General features: G+C 41.8%; 2 long non-coding RNA genes across 4 annotated transcripts; one reads left to right on the top strand and one right to left on the bottom strand.

Annotated features, from left to right (window-relative positions):
• Window positions 1-11,955: 11,955 nt before the first annotated feature.
• LOC128774506 (uncharacterized) lies at window positions 11,956-20,839 on the top strand. Of its 2 annotated transcripts, none has more exons than XR_008419039.1 (3): window positions 11,956-12,024; window positions 15,497-15,589; window positions 20,647-20,839. It is a non-coding gene; the product is annotated as an uncharacterized LOC128774506 (long non-coding RNA). The 2 variants fall into 2 exon arrangements; XR_008419040.1 differs by lacking the exon at window positions 20,647-20,839 and adding an exon at window positions 16,638-16,690.
• Window positions 12,010-20,198, bottom strand: LOC128774507 (uncharacterized). 2 transcript variants are annotated; one of them, XR_008419042.1, is made up of 6 exons: window positions 20,119-20,198; window positions 19,962-20,029; window positions 19,744-19,838; window positions 16,931-17,084; window positions 14,546-14,701; window positions 12,010-13,109 (listed from the first exon to the last, which is right to left on the bottom strand). It is a non-coding gene; the product is annotated as an uncharacterized LOC128774507 (long non-coding RNA). The 2 variants fall into 2 exon arrangements; XR_008419041.1 differs by having other exon boundaries at window positions 19,962-20,195.
• Window positions 20,840-22,192: the final 1,353 nt, after the last annotated feature.

Raw genomic sequence — 22,192 nt, forward strand, 5'->3', positions numbered from 1 at the left:
ATATTGTTCTTATCATTACTGTGGTGCATCATGTTGATTGATCTCTGAATGTGGAACCACACTTGCAGTCCGGGAATATATCCCACTTGATTATGGTAAATGATTCTATTAATGTATTATTGACTTTAATTTGAAGGTATTTTGATGTGGATTTATGCATACATATTCATCAGGATATAGGTCTGTAGTTTTATTTAAATTTTTTTTAACATATTCAAAGTATTTATTTACTTAGAGACATAGAGTACATAAAAGTGAGGGAGGGGCAGAGAGACAGGGAGAGGGAGAATCCTGGCCATGCTCCACACTGTCAGCACAGGGTCCAACGTTGGACTCGAACCCATGCGCTGCAAGATAATGTCCTAATCCAAAATTAAGATTTGGACACTAAACCCACTAAGCCACACAGGAGCCCCGGCAGTTTTCATTTTTAGTGGAGGCTTTAACTGGTTTTGGTATCAGCGTAATGATGGCCTCATAAGATGAATTTGTAAGTTTTCCTTCTTTTTTTATTTTTATTTTTTGTAATAATTCAAGAAGAATACATATTATCTCTTCCTTAAATGGATGGTAGAATTCATTAGTGAAGCCATCTGGCCCTGAACTCTTGTGTTGGTGGGAAATTTTTTTTTATTACTGATTTGATTTCTTTCTGTTTTCAGATTTTATGTATCTTCCCATTTCAGTTTTGGTAGTTTGTGTGTTTCTAGGAATTGTTCCATTTTTCTCAGAGTGTCCAATTTGTTGCATATAGATTTTCATAATATTATCTTCTAACTGTATTTTTGTGGTGTTGACTGTTATTTCTCCTGTGTTATTTGTGATTTTATTTACTTGAGTCCTTTCCTTCTTCTTTGTGAAAACTCTGCCTGGGAGGTTTTCATGTTGATTACTGTTTTCAAGGAACCAGCCCCTGGTTTCATTGATTTGGTCTAGTGTCTTTTTGGTTTCTATATTCCTTATTTCTGCCGTAATCTCTATTATTTCCTTCCTTCGGCTGTTCTTCTCATTCCTTTAGTTATAAGTTAGGATTGTTTGGGATTTTTCTTGCTCTTTATGGTAGGCTTGTACTGCTATATACTTCCATCATAGACTGCTTCTGCCGCATTCCAAATATTTTTACCAGTGTATTTTCATTTTCATTAGATTCAGTGTATTTTCTCATTGATTTCCTGTTTGACCCATTCATTTGGTAGCATGTTATTTAACCTCCCTTTATTTGTGGCCTTTCCCCCTTAGTGTGTGTGTGTGTGTGTGTGTGTGTGTGTGTGTGCGCACGCTCATGTGGTTAACTTCAAGTTTCTTAGCTTCGTGGTCAGAAAAAAATGCTTGGTCTGATCTCTGTCTTTGGATACCTGTTGAGGCCTGCTTTGTGACCTAGAATATGATCAGTTACGGAGAATGCCCCATGTGCACTTGAAAAGAATGTGTACTCTGTCATTTTAGTATGGAGTGTTCTGAATATATCTGTTAAACCCACCTGGTCCAGTGTGTCATTCAAAGCCATTGTTTCCTTGTTGATTTTCTATTTACAGGTTCTGTCCATCGATGTGAGTTATGTGTTAAAGTCCTCTAACATCGTTATATTATTATAAATGAGTTCTTTTATGGTTGTTGTTAAATGTTTTATATACTTGCTGGTTGCATGTTTGGGGCATCAAAATTTAAAATCATTGGATCTTCTTGTTTGGTTGTCCCCTTTAGTATGAGACAGTGTTCGTCTTCATCTCTTGTTACAGCTTTATTTATTTTTTAAATTTAAGTCTTAGTTGACATACAGTGCATTCTCGGATTCGTGAGTAGAATTCAGTGATTCATCCCTTACATACAACACCCAGTGCTCATCGCAACAAGTGCTCTTCTTAATACAGGTCCCCCATCTAGCCCAGAGCTGACCCATCTCCCTCCATGAAACTTCACTTTTTTTTTTCTCTATCATTAAGAGACACATGTGGTTTGTTACCACTCTTCTCTTTTCCTGCCCCCTTCCCATGTTTTCATCTGTTTTGTTTCTTCAATTCCACATGAGTGAAATCATATATTTGTCTTTCTCTGATTGACATATTTCACTTAGCATAACACATTCTAGATCCATCCACATCATTGCAAATGGCAGGATTTCATTCTTTTTGAAGCTGAGACATATTTGATTGTATATACATATGTATGTATGTATTATATGAATATATGCACATAACACACACACACATGCGTATACATGAATACACAGACACACAGATACACAGACCCCACAACTTCTTTATACCTTCATCAAACGATGGATACTTGGGCTTTCTCCATAATTTAGCTACTGTTGATAAAACTGCTATAAATATTGGGTGCATGCAATTTTACTACTAGGTATTGACCTAAAGGGTACCAAACTACAGTCTCGATTTTAAAGTTTTTTTGCCCGATATAAGTATTGGTACTGAGTTTCTTTTGATACTATTAGCATGATAAATGTTTTTTCATTCCCTCAATTTAAATCTGCAGGTGACTTAAGTCCAAATAAGGCTTTGTAGGCAGCACCTAGATAGGCCTTGTTTTTTTTGTTTGTTTGTTTGTTTGTTTGTTTTTTTTGTCCATTCTGTCCCCCTATCCAATGTCTTTTGATTGGAGAATTTAGTCGATCTACATTAGAGTAAATATTGATAGGTATATATTTAGTGCCCTACTAGTTGTTTTACCATTGTATCTTGATGTTTTCTCTGATCCTTTCTTGTCTGTAACAATTTTGGTCTTTCATTTCCGCTAAAAGAGCCCGATTTATATATTCTTTTCTTTTGACTGGTAGTATATTTCTTTACTTATTTTTAATATTTTTTCTTTTTTAAAATTTAAGTCCAAGTTAGTTACCTTATAGTGGAATACAGTTTCAGGATTAGAATTTAGTGATCCGTCAATTACAAAATATATCCAGTACTCATCCTAAGTGCTGTCTCTAATGCCCATCACCCATTTAGCCCATACCCCTATTCAGTAACCCTCCAGGAACCCTTAGCTTCTTCCCTCTATTTAACGGTGTCTTATCGTTTGACTCCATCTCTGTTTGTATCTTATTTTTGCTTTCCTTTCACTACGTTCTTCACTGTTATGAATTTTCTCATCTGTGGAATTTAATATGATGTGTCTTTCTCTGACATATTTTGCTTATCATAATAAAGTCCAGTTCACTCCACGTTGTTGAAAATAGCAAGATTTCACTCCTTTTGATCGCCGTGTAATATTCCATTGTATGAATATACATCTTCTTTATCCATTCGTCTGTCAATGGTCATTTGGCATCTTTGCATAATGTAGCTATTGTTGATAATGCTGCTATAAACATTGGAGTGCATGTGCCACTTGGAGTTAGCATTAATGTATCCTTTGTGTAAATACCTAGTAGTGCAATTGCTGGGTCCTAGTGCAGTTCTATTTTTGGTTTTTGTAGCGAATCTCCATACTATTTTCCAGAGTGGCTACACCATTTTGCATTCCCACCAGCATTGCAAAAGCTTTCCCTTTGCATCCTTGCCAACATCTGTCATTTCCTGAGATGTTAATTTTAGCCATTCTGATAGGTGTGAGGGGATATCTCATTGTGGTTTTGATGTGTATTTCACTTATGAGGAATGGGTTTGAGCATCTTTTCACGTGTGACCAATCTGGATGTCCTGTGTGTTAAAGTGTCTCTTCATGTCTTTTTCCCATTTATTCTCTGGATTATTTGGCTTTTGAGTGCTGAGTGTGATAAGTTCTTGATAGATTGTGGATACTAACCTTTTATCTGATATGTCACCTGCAAATATCTTCTCCCATTCCATTAAGTTTCCTTTTAGTTTTCCTGATTGTGTCCTCTGCTGTGCAGAAGCTTTTTATCTTGAGGGCCCAATAGTTTATTTTGGTTTTATTGCCCTTGCTTCTGGAGAAATGACAAGCAAGAAGTTGTTGCGGTCAGGATCAAAGAGGTAGGTTGCCTGTTTTCTCCTCTAGGATTTTGATGGTTTCCTGTCTTACATTTAGATCTTTCATCCATTTTGAGGTGTGTTGTGTGTGTGTGTGTGTGTGAGAGAGAGAGAGAGAGAGAGAGAGAGAGAGAGAGAGAGAGAGAGAAGTTTAAGAACATAGTCCAGGTTCATACTTCTCACTGTCCAGGTTTCCCAGTACCATTTGTTGAAGAGACTCTTCTTTTTCCTTTGGATATTCTTTCCTGCTTTGTGAAAGATTATTCAGCCATATGTTTTAGGCTCCATTTTTGGGTTCCCTATTCTGGTCCTTTGATCTATGTGTCCGTTCATGTGCCCGTACCATACTGTCTTGATGATTGCGGCTTTCTAATGCACCATGAAGTCCAGAGTTGTAATGTCTCCATCTTTGTTTTTCCTTTTCAACATTACTTTGGCTCTTTGGGGTCTTTTCTGGTTCCATACAATTTTAAGATTGTTGTCTCTAGCTCTGTGAAAAATGCTGGTGTTGTTTTGATAGGAATTACATTGAATTTGTCGATTGCTTTGGATAGTATTGACATTTTAACAATATTTGTTCTTCTAATCCATGTGCATGGGATGTTTTTTTTTTCATTTCTTTGTGTCTTCTACAACTTCTTTTATAGACGTTGTATGGTTTGTTCTTTTAATTTTTTTAATGTTTATATTTGAGACAGTGAGCGAGCAAGTGAGAGCGCATGAGCGGGGGGGTGGGGGCAGAGAGAGAGAGAGGGAGACACAGACTCTGAGGCAGGCTCCAGGCTCTGAGCTGTCAGCACAGAGCCCGTCAAGGGACTCAATCCCACAAATGCAGGACCATGCCCAGAACCGAAGACGGCACTTAACCGACTGAGCCACCCAGGAGACCCTCTATTGTTTTAACTGTACTGATCTTTTCCCTCTTTGGTTGGGTTTATCCCTGGGTATTTTATGGTTTTCAGTGCAGTTGTAAATGACATCAATTCCTTGATTTCTCTGTTGATTCATTACTGGTGTATAGAAATGCAATCAACTTCTGCATATTGATTGTATATTCTGATACTTTCCTGAATTCCTGTATCAATCCTAGAAGTTTTTTGGTGGAGTCGTTCGGATTTTCCACGGAGAGTATCGTGTCTGTGAGCAGGGAAAGATTGATTCGTCCTTGCCAACTTGGACACCTTGTATTCTTTTTGATGTCTGATTGCTGAGGCTAAGACTTCCAACAGCATGGTGAATAACAGTGCTGAGAGTGGACATCCCCGTCGTGTTCCTGACCTTAGGGGGAAAGCTCAGTTTTTCACCATTGAAGATGATATTAGCTGTGGGACTTTCATATCTGGATATTCTCATGTTGAGGCATGATACTTCTATCCCTCCTTTCATGAGGTTTTTTTTCATCAAGAAAGGATGCTGCTGCATTTTGTCAAACGTTTATTCTGCATCTATTGAGAGGATCATGTGGTTGTTATCCTTTCTTTTATCAATGTGATGTATCACATTAGTTGATTTGCAGATATTGAATCTATTGTGCATTCTAGGAATAAAATCCACCTCATTGTCCTGAATAATCCTTTTTATGTATTGTTGGATCCGGTTTGCTACTTTTTGTTGAGAATTTTTGCATCCAGGTTCATCAGGGAAATTGGTCTGTAGTTTTCCTTTCTGGTGGGGTCTTTGTCCAGTTTGGACTCAAGGCCATGCCGGCCTCATAGAATGAGTTTGGAAGTGTTCCTTCCATGTCTTTGGCCATGACCTTATCTTGTCCTTTCACTTGGGATGCATTCCTCTTGTCTTGGCATTTTGGTTGAGTATTTGCCTTCTCTGTTACCAAAGCTCATTATGTTACCTGCCTCTGGGATGAATGGCTATATGAAGAGGAGATCATCTAGTGTCCAGGGCCTGGCACATCACGGAGTGTCTGCGGTGTGTGTTGCATGCACTGTTTTGTGTTCTGGCTGCACTATCCTTCAAGCCAGTTGTATGAGCAATGTATGATCCTTGACCAGAATGTTGTGAGACTTTTCTAGGTCTGCTCCGATCTGCTTGTTAAGTGAGACTTGAAATGATTGCCACTAGAAGTGAAGCCCTGCATAACTGTCTGGTCAGGAGAGGTGTTATGGTCATGGGCTTCCCCTGGTCTTCTGGGGAATGGGCCAGCTCCATTGTGACTGAAGCAAGATTGAATGACCTTGAAGGCCAGTCTCGCCAGAACACAGGAATTTGGGGTTGTCGTAAGCAGCTTAGGCACCCAGTGTGGGGATTGCCTTGGTTCCAGCAGATGGCTCTGTGGTTTTTTTTGCCTGGGGGGTGTGCAGAGCAGGGTAATGGCGCCACGCAGCTCCTCTGTCCGAGCTCTTTGTCCCCTCATTGTGAACACTGCTTCTCAGGGATGCTCTCCACGATGAGTGTATAATCTCCCCCACGGTGTGCACCAGGAGTTGTACAGATCACTGATTCAATGCCATCTGCCTGCAAGTTGTTGGCTGCCTTCTCTTCAGGAGTAGGCCAGTGCCCTCATGGCTGTATCCCAGCCAAGCATGCTAACCTTTGAAACTACACATTCTCGGGGTGCCTAGATGGCTTGGTTAAGTTTCTGACATTTGATACTGGCTCAGATCATGACCTCTTGGTTGTGGGATTCTCTCTTTCCCTGTTGTCTTGCCCCTCCTTTGCATGTGCTCTCTGTCTCTAACTTGAATAAACTTAAAAAAGAAATAGTGGCATGGAATACCTAATTTAGGCAAGACTGCCTCTCTGAGGGGAATGGCAGGGATCTATCAGTTAAATTTCCAGCACTGACTAGGGAATTCTTTGCTGACTGGTTAAAGGTTACATTCCTAAAGGAATGAAATTAGGTTTAGTGACATGTGGCCTTACCGTAAGTAACTCCATGATGGGCCTGTGATTTTTCTTAACATTCCAAACCCAAATTTTTACACATACATTTTTTTCATTAAATGTATAGCCCTAAATAATACTTTAGGCATCTACTGCCGGCCCAAAGATCATATCCTGTGAAACTGTGACCATCTCCTAATCATAGGTAAAGATCGACTCTGTGGCTCTAAGATCTTTGTGGCTCTAATTTACTTTGATCTATGTTACTAAGATCTTTGTGAGTATGGGTTACTGCTGGCCTTTTGAAGTCTTTGACGCAGGGACCCCCGGCCAGGTTGCTGACCCATCACTTAGGCACAGAAGTACCCTTTACAAGTCACCCCGCCCTAAAGCGTTGTCTTTCCCTCTGGTACTTCTGGGGCTTACCCTTTGGCAAGTCACATATCCTGATGCAAACATGTCAGTGTGGACCAGAGAAAGCTCCTTGCCTGTGACTCCCCCTTCATGGTCAACTCTTATCCTTCTGAAACCCTTTGAACTCCCTATCGTTCGTCCAGTCTTTGGATGTCTCTTTGATTTGGAAATATTTGATTCTCTTGTATTCCTGCTAAAAATATACGTGAAAATATTAAAGCAAGGGTTCTTTACAATAAGTGAGCCAGTCACAATGCTTCATCTGGCCGCGTGTATGCTTTTATTTTTGACGATGTTCAGGCATGATGTGAAGTACATCCTGTAAACTCTGAGTATCATTCATTATCTAGCATGACCACCTTTATGGAAAGCCATTCAATGACATGATCGTTCAAGATCAGAAAAACACTTAATTTACATACCACATAATAGAGTGGTATATATGTACGTTATTATCTTAAAATATGTAAAGTAGATGTTTCTATGAAGTGTTTATCATGCATTCAGTTTTCTGTACCATGAAAGCTAGTATTTAAATTAAACAATAGTAAGAACAACAAGAATAGGTACATGTACATCACGAGTAACTAATACTGGAACTGGTTATATAATCTTATGTGTAGAAAAACCATGATTACTAATAATCTATTCTATCATGATGGGTTTCTATTTACCAAAAAAAATTGGGAACATAATACTGAGTATCCACATACATCAGACTGTTTTCTCACTATTGATGTCATAATGGTTGGTACATGATCACAATCAATGTATCAAAGAGATATGGTAGTATGAAGTAAAGTTTATATTTGTATTCAGATTGCTTCGGTTTTAACCTCTCCTAGCCCAGACTCATCCCAGCTGGCACGTTACAGTCATCCTGTCTCCTTACGCTCTACTAGGCCATGACAATTTTTAGATTTTTCCATATTTTTCATAAGGTGCAAAGTTTTGAGGGTACGTTTGTAGAATGTATTTTGTAGAATGATCCTTGGTTGGGATATGTCTAACGTTTGTTCAAATGCTTAAGCCAGAGTTATTGTGTTTTGGAGCAGAAGATCCAGAGGCATAGTGCCATCCATAATTATCACTTCACATAAAGATTGTTTATTTTGAAGATTGGGGTCTTTTTTGGTTCCATACAAATTTTAAGACTGTTGTTCTGTGAAAACTGCTGTCGGTAATTTGATAGAAATTCCATTAATTCTGTCAATTGCTTTGGGAAGTATAGACTTTTTCACTATATTTGTACTTCTGATCCGTGAGTATGGAATGTCCTTCCATTTCTTTGTGTCATCTTGAATTTCTTTCATCACTGTTTTATACTTTCTGAGTATAGGTCGCTCAATACTTAGGTTAGATTTATTCATAGATATCTTATTTTTGGTGTATGACTGTAAATGGGACTGTTTTCTTAATGTCTCTTTCTACTGCTTCTGTATTGTCTACAAATGCAACAGATTTCTGTACAATGATTTTGTATCCTGTGACATTGCTGAATTCATTTATCAGTTCTAGCAGTTATTAGGTGGACTCTTTAGGGTTTTCTATATATAGTTTCATGTAATCTGCAGATGGTTTCGTTTCGTTTGTCTGCTGGCTGTGGCTAGGACTTCCAGTAATTTGTTTACTAAAAGTGGTATGAGTAAACATCCTTGTCTTCTTCATGACCTTACAGGAAAAGCTCTCAGATTTTCCCCATAAGGTTGATTATAACTGCAGGGTTTTCATAGATAACATTTATTACGTTAATGTATGTTTCCTGTAAACCTACTTTAAGGGGTTACATGCATGAACGGATGTTGTACTTTGTCAAATGTTTCTTTCTGCATGTATTGAAATGACTGTATGCTTCTTTTCTTTTAACGTTTATTAATTTTGAGAGAGACAGAGCGTGAGCAGGGGAGGGGCAGAGAGAGAGGGAGACATAGAATTTGAAGGAGGCTCTTGGATCTGAGCTTTCAGCACAGAGTCTGAAGCGGGACTTGAACTCAGGAATCATGAAGTCATGACCTGAGCTGATTTCAGACTGTTAAAGGATGAGCCACCCAGATGCCCCGATCATCTGGTTCTTATCCTTTCTCCTGTTGATGTATTGTATCACATTGATTGATCTGCGAATATTGAACCACCTTTGTAGCTTGGGAATAAATCCCACTTAATTGTGGGATATATTTACAGTTGGTTTATCTTCTTTTTGGATTGTACCATTTACTGGTATATACTATCCTCCTCTGTGTCTTGTTATGTACTTTTTTGAGTGTATTTTTTCTGATACAAGTATTGCTACCCCAGCTTTCTTTTGACATTCATTTGTGTGATATTTCTCTATCCTATCATTGTTGAGCTGTAAAGTGGGTCACTTGTAGGCATCTGAATCTGTTTTGTTTTTTCATCCATTCTTAGACCTTACCTCTCTAGATTGGAGCATTCACTCCATTTCCCTTCAAAATTGATTGTTATGTATATATGTATTGCCATTTTATTGCCTGTTTTGTTGTGGTTTCTAATGATTTTCTCTGATCCTTTCTTGCCTTTCTTTCATGTATTGCTTATTTTCTTTAGTGATATATTTTGATTTCTTTATCCCTATTCTTAGCATATTTATGACTGGTTTTAGGATATGGCTACTGTTAGGTGTTTATATAACCTCTTCTGCATTGAGCAGTTTGTATTGATGGTCATTTACCTTTGAACCCATTACTTTCTCCTCCCTAGGTTTTTGGTAAATGTTATTATATTTCAAATCCATTTCTCTGAGTACTTTAACTGATTTTTTTCCAGAAATGTTCATTTTTTACTTGAATTTGTCTTCTACCTGTATACTGTCACTGTTGGTCTCTCCTTTCCACTCAAAGAATCCCTCTTAATATTTCTTGCAGGACTGGTTTAGTGGTACAAACTCCTTTAGTTTTTGTTTGGGGAAGTCTGTGTCTCCTTCATCCTGAAAGATAGCCTTGCTGAATAGAGTATTCTTGGCTGCTGATTTTTCCATTCAGCACTTTGAATATGTGATGTCACTCACTTCTGGCTTGCCAAGTTTCTGTTCAGAAATATGTAGCAAGCCTTATGGGTCTTCCCTTCTAAGTTAAGGACTGTTTTGCTGCTTTTACAAGTTTTTCTTTATTCTCACCCTAATTTGTAAGTTTGCTTACAATAGGTTTGTGTGTTGGCCTGATTTTGATGGGAGTTCTCTAGTCTCTTGGATGTGGATGTTTGTTTCCCTCCCCCAATTAGGGAAGTTTTCAGCTATTGTTTCCTCAAATAAATTTTCTACCCCATTTTCTCTTCCTTCTGGACTCCTACAATATGAATACTATTATCTTTCCTGTAGTTACTGAGTTCGCTTAGTCTCATCTCATGTTGCAGAATTCTGTTCTCTCTCTTTGGTTCAGTGTGATTAATTTCCATCACTCAGTCTTCGAGGTCACTAGTTTGTTCGGCTGCTTCTCCCATCCCTCTGTTCATTCCAGCAAGCATGTTTCTCCTTGATTGTGTCCTCAGTGTCTAACTATGTTATATCTTACCTCTGTCAGGGGTCTCACTCTTCTACTCATTCCACAACTCCAGTGAGTATCCTTATGATCATTGCTTTCAAATCTGTATCAGGTATGTTACCTACATCTCTTTGGCTTAGTTCTCTGGCTGTGGCTTTGACTAGGTCTTTCATTGTAGATAAATATCTCTGTGTGTCCATTTTGTCTGTCCCTCTGGCTCTATTTCTCTGTGTTAAGAAAGTCAGCTGTGCCTTCCGATCTTGAAATGAATGCCGTTATTAAAAAGAGGTCCTGGAGTCCTCAGCAGTGCACGTCTCCGTTTATAGGACCTGAACCTTCAGGAGGATATCGTATGGGTATTGCTCACTCCCTGCTGTTGTGTCTGGGTTACTTTTCCTTTCAGTGCAGGGGTCTGCACTGAATGCGTGCCTGTTGTGGGCTGTGCTTGCTCTCAGTGGTGTCAGTGGGACTCAGGCAGGCCAGCTGAGTCAAGAATCAGCATGAATACATGTGTCTCCTGTGGCCTAAGCATTGTGTGAAATGCCATGTATACGTTGCCTCTCTACACAGGCAGGGACCTGGCTATCACTCATCCTCCTGGATAACCCAGTGCTGGGTCAGCTGACCTCCAAATACCAGGATCTAAACTCAAGGGAATTCAGCCCCCCTGGGTTTTAATGCCCAATGTTGTGGAGATTAGTCTTCCCTGTGTTGCTACCTGGTGTGAGGGCTCACTTTTTCTGCCCCTTCTGCAGGCAGACAGCCTCCACCTTTCTGACCTTCCTAACCTTTCTGATGCAGCTTCTCTCTATTTAGGTGTGGAGTTTCTTCTGCCAGTCTTTGGAATGCTCTCTGGTTCATGGACTTGGATGTGGATGTTATGCAGTTGAAAACATGGGACAGCTTGAGCTCAGGGTCTGCTTACTCTGCTATTATTAATTATTTAAATGTCTTATTATTTTGGATTTTTGAGACATGGGCTGACTCATATCACCCGTGCACTTCAGGATTAGAAAGGAACGTTCCCACATTTGCTTCTAGTATATTGTGCTTTGAAACTCTCTTTAATGAGGTATAATTTACATATAACAAAGAGCCTCAATTTAAAGGGTATAATTTGATGAGACTTGATCTCATGGATACAGCACCATGAAGTCATATGGTTGCTCTCTAAACCTTAAATCATAATCCCTTTGTGTCTAGAGCTAATGTTGCTTTTGAAGTAAGGACTTTTTTTTTTTTTTAACGGTTTCGGATATTGGCCAGGTGTCTGAATGCCTGCACTAGGGTACCTACCTCCTTTTCGGATAGACTGTATTCCCGTAAGTTTTGCCATCGCTCTACCTTTGGACTTTATCCTGCGTTGTATCTTTCAGTCTGTTCACTTAATTTTGTTGCAGTACTTTAATGCTGAGGGATGCATAATTGGATTGATTTTCACTAAATGGTACAGGCTGCAGTTCCAATCGTGACAGAAAGCACATGCTTCCTGTGTTAGGTACTCAAGAGCAAGGCAGATACCCTGGGCACTTGAGCTGAGTATGTCACTCGGTGTTTTGCCAGCCCTCTTCCCTTCCGTGGGAGACAAGGGTCTCGTTTTGGTCACACAGAAATGTAGGTGAAGTCAGCAGAGAAGGGTCCCTTCTCCTCTCTTCCGTTTGTCTCTCAAACTCCCTGTCACTACCTTCTGCCTGTCCCTTTCCCTGACTCACTCCCCCAGGCCCACTGCTCCATTCCAGCCATGATAAGGGTGTCCTCCAGCTGCTGGTCTCTGCTCTGCCATCACTCAGTGAGGAAACTACAGGAGGATTATGTAGTTCATGGGTCTGATCAAGAAATCTCTGCTCCTCAGGGTCCTCCTACACGTGGTGCTGTCTGTGGAGACCTGGCATCCTGGGCGTGGGTCTGACCCTCACTCCTCTCTACAGCTGGTTCCTCATCCTTCTCCACCATTAGATCTCAGCCATTTCCTAAGGACAGATACCTGTCTGACCCCAAGGCACCATGGAGTCAGGGAATATTCCCAAAATAATTGAGCATAAGCACCCCATCAATCTAGATATAGGTAGTTCCCATCACCCCGGAAAACTCCCTCAGGTTCCCCTGCACAAAGGGTGATCTTGCTTCTATCCTCCATCACCACCATTTCTGGCACTTTGTTACCTGTGTGTACAGGAACCCCACTGTGTGCACTCAATGGGGAGCGAGAGTAGATGGCCCTAGAAGCAGACGCTGACACAGAGACAAAACGATGAAAGGTAGATTAGGGGACAGTAAGAAGGACAAAGTGGAGGGGACATGATGGGCAGGGAAAGCATTCAGGTAGATCTGACACCTTCTTAAAATGTATATACAAACACGATTGTCTGTCACCATGCAGTCCTCTTCAAATTTCAAAAGAGTTGTCCTATAAGGCAAAGAGATTTTGGTTTATTCCCCTGTGATCTTATGTTTTCCTACATGCATTCTGTCTTCTGTAGTTTATCTGTGGCCTCAGATGAACATTTTAGTGTGTGGCTGCCTCTGTGAGATTATGTGTAATAGAAAATGATTATCTTCAGATCGAGGTCTCTGAATGTACATATTCTCATACTTATCTTTTCTTTCATTGTGTGACAGGGCCCGAATTCTAATAGAAAAATGAAGGACATTGTCTTATTTTTTAAAACAGTGATTCCCACTCCCTGGGCTGAGTTGTTAACAGTCTTAGTTTAATGAACTCCCGTGACCATCTTTTTTGGAGGATCATTGTGTGGATATCTTAATTGAAACTGTGAGAAGCGTGAGGGGACAATTCCCAGAGATTTTGCAGATGATTTCTGCACTGAATGTCTTCTTTTTCTCTTGTTCTTGGAAACAAATGTTATCCCTGTTTTCACAGATAACACAGCTGAGGCTCTGTGTAGGTCCCACTGAGAACTGGTATTAGGGCTGAGACAGCAGGAACACAGGCAAAACCTCAGTATATTGTGAGAGAAGTTTGAGGAGATGCAAAGCTGTAGTCACGATGATGACAGGGGTCCAGTAGTGGTGGCATCCAGCCCTGAATTGTAGGATGACTCAGCTGATCTAGACTCTGTCTCCACTTTTAGTCTCACTGAGGGATATGAACTTGGGCATACAGCATTTTCATAAGACCAAGTTAAATTCCCCATATCTCCAGGGCTCTTTTCCCCCCACAAATACCAGAACCTTCAGGAAAATCCAGAGAGACAAGAATCTTTTTACATGATTACCTGCGTGCACTTTGGCAACACACTGATATTTTGGAAATGAACGGTGCATTGTGCACTGATAGTAATCCCACACAGCACCTCCGTATGGACCTCACACTCCCTGCTCAGGCTGCGGCCAGGAATGACCTCCCACTGCATCTCACTGACCCCAACACCCTCCCCTCTGCACCTCCTCAAACTCTGCTTACTGTGCTCAACTTCCCTTCTATTCCTGTATGATTCAAGGTTCCCCCGTTTTTGCCCTGGATCCTTCACTGGTGTTTCCATTTTGGTGATTACAAGGTCTGAATCATTTAATGAATGTCCCTCTTTCACACGGGACACCTGATGCTCTAAAAGTTAGAGAACCCAACACATTGTGTCTCCAACATACGCACCAGTACTGCTGATACGTCTGCTTTTGTGTAAAAACTCCTCTTTCATTTGACAAGAAAAACGTATAGCTCACTGTATTACAGGGACATGACACTGCCCATTGTATGTATGTCCTGAGAAACTTGAGATATGCTACGGTGTCCTCAGGCAGTTTGTAGTTGGATTGCCAAGACTCACAACCATCTCTACATCATTGCCACAGTCAATCATGAAGAAGATGAATATACTTTACCAGCCACTCATCCAATTCAGGTCATCTTAACAAATAGAGTAGGTGGAGGAGGGGGATGTGGCCTATAGCCCATGACTGGTGGTGAAGGGTGGTCCACCGGGTACAGCCTGCAAGGCAATCCTGGGAAAGGACCAGGACTCTTGCATACAAAATAGCCTGCGGAAAAGAAATGAGAGGTATGTTCATAGGACAGAACAGAGCACCAACACCAGCAAAAAGCAGAAACCCAAAGCAGCAGTGCTCATATCCTACTAGTTTCCCCACCACCAGATTCCAAGAGGGCAGCATCAGTGCCAAAATCTCTACCCATACTTTGGGTTCCACTTACAGCTTTGGGGTGGGAAGAGGATGTGATTGGGGTAAACTAATGTCCCCACGTGTCTGGAAACGTAGAAACAGCAAGGGCCCTTTTCCTAGAAGATTTATAGGCTGAATACTAAAATAACACAGTAGCATATTCCAGATAGGAAGGCAACTATGTCCAGGATCACACTCCACCCTTCATCCCCTCCACCACAGAGGCTGTTTATTGTGCATGTGAAGAACTACAGAATGAGAAGGAATGACAAAGCCAGTGTCCACACATGGAATCATAGCCCTCGTGGCTCAAAGTTCTGCCTCTAAGCCCCTGCCTGTGCCCAAACTACTGTCCCGACAATGGGGTCTCCTCCTCTCTGGAAGTGCTATCCATGGGCACAGAGACATATGGGGAGATGGGGATCCTGAGGGCCTGTAGAGGAACTGGGAAAGCATGCTCTTAGAGAAACAGGTGGCCTATACATGTTAGTTGGCCTATACATGTTAGTTAGGTTCAGCTAATTTATTTGAATTCAGAGGTACTTCTCAGCTTAAGTACAGTACATTTTGCAGGGTAATTGTGTTCTCTGGAAAAATGAGCTGAAATTCTAAAAGACAAAATTAACACAAATGCACTTTGATGTCTGGTGTAAGTTTCCATGTTTTAGCTGTACCTGTGACACAGGACACGAGAGAACGTGCTCAGGTGAACACAAGCGAAGGACACCGTGGGGACTTGCCACACAGGTAATTTTGGATTTTTTCTCTTCACAAACTAAGTTCCAGTGCATGTTTTCTATGACAAATATGCCACCTCTTATAGTTCAGAGTGTGTGTGCCCAGGGCACACCTGAAGGGATTCTGGACAGCATGTTTACCAAAATGCTGATAGGTATGAAATTTACTTTGTCTAAGACCATTGTAAATGACACATGCAAAAATATAAGTTGGAGTGAAGGCAGTTCGCATTTTCAAGTTGTAAGGATACCCACAGATTATTCTGAGCACGTTAAAACCCTCAATAGAAGGAAACAGGAGAGGAGGAAACAGCAAGAGCAATGATTCCACATTGAGGAGATCCACAAAGAATGAGGCAAGGTAGGAGACTTCCAAGTGGAGTGTGGTGTCATCCTCCTTGATTTATTCCAGGAACACATTAGAAAAGCCCTATGGCCTCCACCTTTAGGCATGCTTAGCTGCTCAAGTTACCACAAACAGATGCCAGCTGGGAAAGAGGGAAGCCTGTAGACTCGGCGGTAAAGGTTTTGCATTTGGGGAAAAAAAAAAACAAAAACAGCAGACAGGCCATACTTCACACAAACCAGAGAAAATGGCAGGAGGGTGTCCTGTACAGAAAGATGTGGCGGTCTGTAAAGAATTAGAACTGAAAATGGCCACAGCATTTACTTTGTGCTTCACGGCAGTTTTGGCAGAGCCAGTGTCGATGTCACTCTTGGTTGTGACTCCTACTTCTGGACCTACAAAAAGCTCTAGAAGGGATGGAGGTTTATTCTGACTTGAGTAGACTCTTTGGAGGTCAAAAACAAAACAAAAAACCCTCCCCTCATACTTCGAACAACTTAAACTCTTTGTCCCAGTGAGATCCCAAATTACATGCACAGGGTGTCTCACATGCCTCCGGTGATACCCAAAAAGAACTCGAAGAACCATCCCTTGTAACTTGATGAAGACTCCTAAAAGCCCTGACTCAGATGTATTCACTCAGCGAACAACTATGGATGGCTGGGGGCACAACTAGATGGACGTACGTTACATTGTGCCTCATGCCTCACAGATCCCAGCACGTGGACTGTGTACAGGGCATTTCTGCTGAAGCGCTACGTCTGATTTTCTGCATACGGCCCCATTCCTTTTCCACAAGAGATGCCTGTACCAACCCATTGTGGGGGAAAGGACAAAGATGAGATCCTGAGAAACTTTTGAGGAATGTGGTAATGGCAGCAGACACATTCCCCTTGCATCACAATATCTGTGGTACCGCCTCTACACCTTGGCCCAAGACCTAACAGCAACAAAATAAGGTGAGTGTGTTTTACAAGTCAACTCCTAGTGCTCAGATCATCTTACCAAGTGTTGCAGGTGGAGGGGTTCTGAGTGGCCTCAGGGCCACTAAGGTTCAGGAGGTGGACGTGCGTAATAGTCCATGGGGGCGGGGCGTCTCCAGGGTAGGGCATGCAGAATCGTCCAGTTAACAGAGGAGGTCCCCAGGATCCAGACTGCCCTGCAGAATTGACAGCTACATCCATATGCCAGACAAGAGAACCAATACCAAAAGCAGCTGTAACCCAGAGAAGAATGTGTCAGCACCTGCCACCTTCTCTACCACCAGGATCCAAGAGAGTAGCATCAGTACCTGAAAACTCTGTCCCTGCCACTGGATACCACCTACAGCTTGGGGTAGTAGATGCAAGAGGTTAACCTACTGCCACCACACATCACTGCCCATGTCTGTGGAAGAAAATGGCAAGGGTCCTGTCCTAGAGGGTTAACAGAAGTAATTACAGATTAATGAAGTAGCATTCTCCAGACAGGCAGCCATCGATGTCCAGGTTCACCCTGCATCCCTCCTCTACAGCAACTCCAGATGCTCTGCTTTTGGTATATTAAGAACACACACACACAAAAAAAAATAAGTGGGAATACACGGCTCATATTCTGCTCATGGAATCACAGCCACTCCTGGCAAAACGTTCTGCAGCCGGACCCTCTCTATGCTTCCTTTGCTCTTCTCCCTGAGAAAGGAGTCTTCCCTCATGAAGTGTTGTCAAAGGCCTCTGAGACCTCTGGGGAGTGGAGGATGCCTGGAATCCTGCAGGGGAATGAGAGACCTCTGTGAAGAACAAGTTACTTGTGGTGAATGTCTACAAAGCTCAGATGTGTTCATCTTAATTCATAGGGAATTCTGACTTTAAGCATACTACAGGACACAGAGTAATTATGTGCAACAGAAAAAAAGAAGGAGAAATTCACATAACAGATTTCATGCAAGTGTTTTGGTACAAAACTCCTGGTATGTGTCATGAGACTGTATGAGCTCTAACAGTGACTGGGGACACAACCAAAAACTGCTCATAGAAACACAATTGAAGGACACAGTGTTCAAACTATTTTTACCTAAGGTATAGGTGGAGGATTCCAGGCAAGTCATTTACCAACAAAGACAGGAAGGTGATGACTGATGACACTGGCTTTATCTAGGACCACTCTAAATGGCACAGGGCACAACATATAAAGTTGGAGTCATGAGGTCGTTTCTAACCGGTTCATCTCCTAGCCAGAATCAAGAAAGAAAGACACAGCAACCACACTCTTCCCACCGAGGTGAGGTCTGCAAGGGGTCACCCAGGCCAGGAGACTTCTGTTTGGAGTGTGCAGTCATCCTCCTCTCGTTATTTCTTGAAACTCACGGAAAAACCTAAAGGTACTCAGTCTCTAAGCGCTTTTGGCTTCTAAACTTACCACAGAAAGCTGACAGACTAAAAATTGAGAAGCCTGTGGGCTCCTGGGTTATGAGTATGCGTTTCGAAAACAAAGAAGAAATAGACATAGCCCACAACACGCAAAACAAGACAAGGCTGGGTGAGCGTGCTGTACATAAAGATGAGGGTTTCCCAAAAGAGTTACAACTGAGAATGGCCCCGGCATTTACCTTGTCCTTGTCTGCATTCTTGGTACAGCCAGAGTCGCTGTAACTCACAGAGGTTTCAGCAGTTTCTCAATCTACTAAAGACCCTAGAAGGGACAGAGGTTTATTCTGCTTTCAGAGGACTGGGCATAATGAAAACAATCCCTCAACTCATTCCTCAAATATCTTAAACTTTTCCCTTCAGTCAGGTCCGTGACCAGAGGCAGAGGGTATCCCACATGCCTCAGGTGACCCCCAAGGATAAGGGAGAGAACCATCCCCTCACCTTGATAAAGACTTTCGGTGCTCTAGTTCATGTTGTTTCATAATTAATCACATAACTGTGGACAGGTCAGGCACAACTAGCAATTTAGAATTCATCAGTAAAACAGTTTTCTCAGTATACATCATGGGAAATCACGATTTCATTACAGATAAAGAATTAATATGAGGATGCTTGGATTCATCATCCGTCTCTTAATTTTGGCTCAGGTCACGATCTCACAGCTTGTGAATTCAAGCCCAGCATTGGGTTCCTCACTGACAGTGTGGAACCTGCTTGGCATTCTGTCTCTGCCTCTCTCAAAATAAATAAACTTAAAAAAAACAGATTACTGGTGTGGCATATATCCTCAATGAGTCCTCAAGAAGCGTGCATTTCTTCCGACTTCAGGCAAATTGTTCAATCTCTCAGCTTATCTACAAGCTGCCTTCCACATGAGAGCAGTTAGTATATAAGGAAAGACTAATTTGACACTATTGAGAAATGGAAAACTGTGAGAAGTTAGCAGTGAAGCTGCAGAGTTACACTGATACCATCAGGGGACTAAGCTAAGCTTTATGGAACTTCAATTGAGGGATGTAGGAGTACAGTTCCCAAAAACAAACAAAAAGAAAGACCGTTAAAACTAGTGAATAAATGACCTTCTCCTCAAATAAACTAAAGTCTTCACATTGAGTCCGGGTGGGAAGAAGGATGAGGCCCATGTCCTGTCATCCTTTCCAGGCTCTTCAGACAGGGGGATGCTAGAGGAGGTGGGAGGGTCACCGGTAGAGGAGGGGCATGAGCTCCACCAGTCTCAGGGACAAGTGCCTCACTGACTGTGGCAGCAGAGGAGAACACCCTTCTGTCACCCCTTCAGACCACCTGCTGTCCTTAGTGCTTGTGATTCTTTCCAGACCACACAATGATCATCCACAGGAACAAGCTGCACAGCAGAAGTTAGATTGCGGCACATCACAACGTGCCTCTTACCTCTCCTCGGAGGGTTCTGCGTCTCTGGTCTTGCAGCCATTGGTTTCTGCCTCGTGTATCCCTCAGGCAGCCTCTTTGCTTCCATCCCGTCCAGTCTTGGATACAGAAAAATAATGGACTTCTATAAGAGTTGTAATACCACGTCGTCTACTAGACAACTAACAGTGCAGGCGTCATCCCTGGAAACACCCATAAAAACGCAAGTCAAATGACCACACCTGTATTTCAAGTAAGCGACCTCCCTGCCCTGCTCCACCATCTCCCTGTCCCAGATCTGAGTCTTGATCTGGGGGAGAAAAAACACATCCACCTTCAGTCGGAAGGTGGTGCCACACTGTGCACCAAAGAAAGAGGAGGAAACAAGAAAACACTTACCTAGTTGTCCTGAGCATTCTTCTCATGAACTGCAAGCTGAAAAAGCCAACAATGAAAAGCCTGTGGTCAGGGATTCCAAGGGCCACTACACTCACCCGCGTGAGGTGCTAAGGGTTCAGTATGTCAGGCAGAACTCAGGTTACCTCGTATCTAAAGGGGAGCTCTGCCTGCTGCAGCTGTTCCCATGTTTGTTCAATTTGTTGCCTGTGAGTTACAATTGCTCTTGTCAGATAAGGCCCAATATTGGGTATGATTTTAAATAAGCTGCCCACGTTCCCAACAACCTCATATCTGTCCCCTGATACAATTTATTCTTACACATGAAACACTTTGCCCATGATTATCAATGTACAGTAGGATCAAAGCTCTTGTTACATCCTTTCCTTACTCATTATTCCATGCCTGTAGGGTTCAGAGTTCATAGAATTCCTTCCCATTTTCAATCTTTCTCTAACTCATCATGTGACAAGTGTCTTTTATCATAAAGATCTATTCTTCTATAACTTATATCCTCACCATGTTTCCCAGGGTTGCAAAGACGAGGGCCATGAAATGGCACTACCACGTTGATGGGTATGATTCATTGTACGACACACTGCTTTCCTACAGATGATGACAATTGACACCACCCCCGAGGAATGTTAGCATGGACAAAGTTTCCACACAGTCTGGCCACTACTTGAGATCTGCAAATGTTTATAAACTTAATTGTTTTATTCTTTCTAAATTTACCTTTTTTATCTGTTAACACTCTATGTATATGTTGACTTTAAACATTGCAAAAAGATTAAAAACCAAAAAATGAACAGCGGTTTCATGAGCTTCTGGTAATTACTAGCTGAACTCACTTGTACTTGTTTATTTCTTCTGTAGCTATTTTCTTTTTTTTTCCTAATGTTTATTTTTGAGACAGAGAGAGAGTGAGCACATGCATGAGCGGGGGAGGGACAGAGAGAGATGTAACAGAATCTGAAACAGGCTCCAGGCTCTGACCTGTCAGCACAGAGCCTGACATGGGGCTCGAGCTCCCGGACTGTGAAATTATGACCTGAGCTGAAGTTGGACACTTAAACGACTGAGCCACCCAGGCGCCCTTTCTGTAGCTATTTTCAAATTTTACCCGCAGCTGCCAGATGATTCTTCTTTGCCGCCAGTTCACAGTGTCATTTTCAGCTTCCTAAGATGGGAAAAATACATACACAGTCAGGACCAAGGTCCAGAAGTTCTCCCTTTTTACCTCCCAGCACTCTTGAAGGCCTATGCAAATATCCCTTCCCCCACTTCTCCCATAAATGCACAGACAACCCAATCAGAGAAATGAAGTGAACACCCCATTTAAGTTCAAGAAAATTCAACTTCTGTCTGCTGCCACGTCTCTACTATTGGAACTGTCTTTCTAGTTCTCTTGTTTCATCTCCTTTATCATAAAGTCATCAAATAACATTGTATTTTGTGCCTTCCCAGAGTTGGTCTTTTGTTTGAGATGGCGAAGACTCATTTCATCAGTGAGTGAAAAACCATATCTGACCAACTGTACCCATTAGGATGAAGCAGGGGATCATCACTAGTCTTACATCTCCGTGGGGAGCCCTGATTCTCAGTCCAAAAGTTGTACCATGACACAGGCAATCACCTGAAAGACGACCTTCCAGATTATGGTTTCACTAACATTGCAGCTCACTCCCACACATCGCTAGAGTTCAGGACTGCAACCCCTGCCTCCACCTTCAAAAGGCCAATCTTAGAACAACATCATCTCCTGACGTACAACCTGATATGAACTGTCACACAGTCTGGGTTTACTTCCAGGAAAGAGATTTCAGGTGGAAAACTCTCAACTTCATGGAGCCAAATCTACTTTAACAAGACTCATTCCGTTGATAGTGAAGGCAGCCAAAGGCAATGCTTGGCAAGGCTGGGTTGCTGTGTTGCCCTCAGACTATTTTCTTTGTGGTGTTGACTGAGATGGTTTCAACTTAACACTTGATGTACTCAAGAATCACATGAAAAATTGAAAATCTCTTAGAAAATGACACAAAAGCACTAGACAGAGAAAGGCACATGCATTTCCTTC

This window comes from Panthera pardus, unplaced genomic scaffold, assembly GCF_024362965.1.
Source record: "Panthera pardus isolate Hobbes unplaced genomic scaffold, ASM2436296v1 HiC_scaffold_328, whole genome shotgun sequence".
NCBI classification, from domain to species: Eukaryota; Metazoa; Chordata; class Mammalia; order Carnivora; family Felidae; genus Panthera; species Panthera pardus.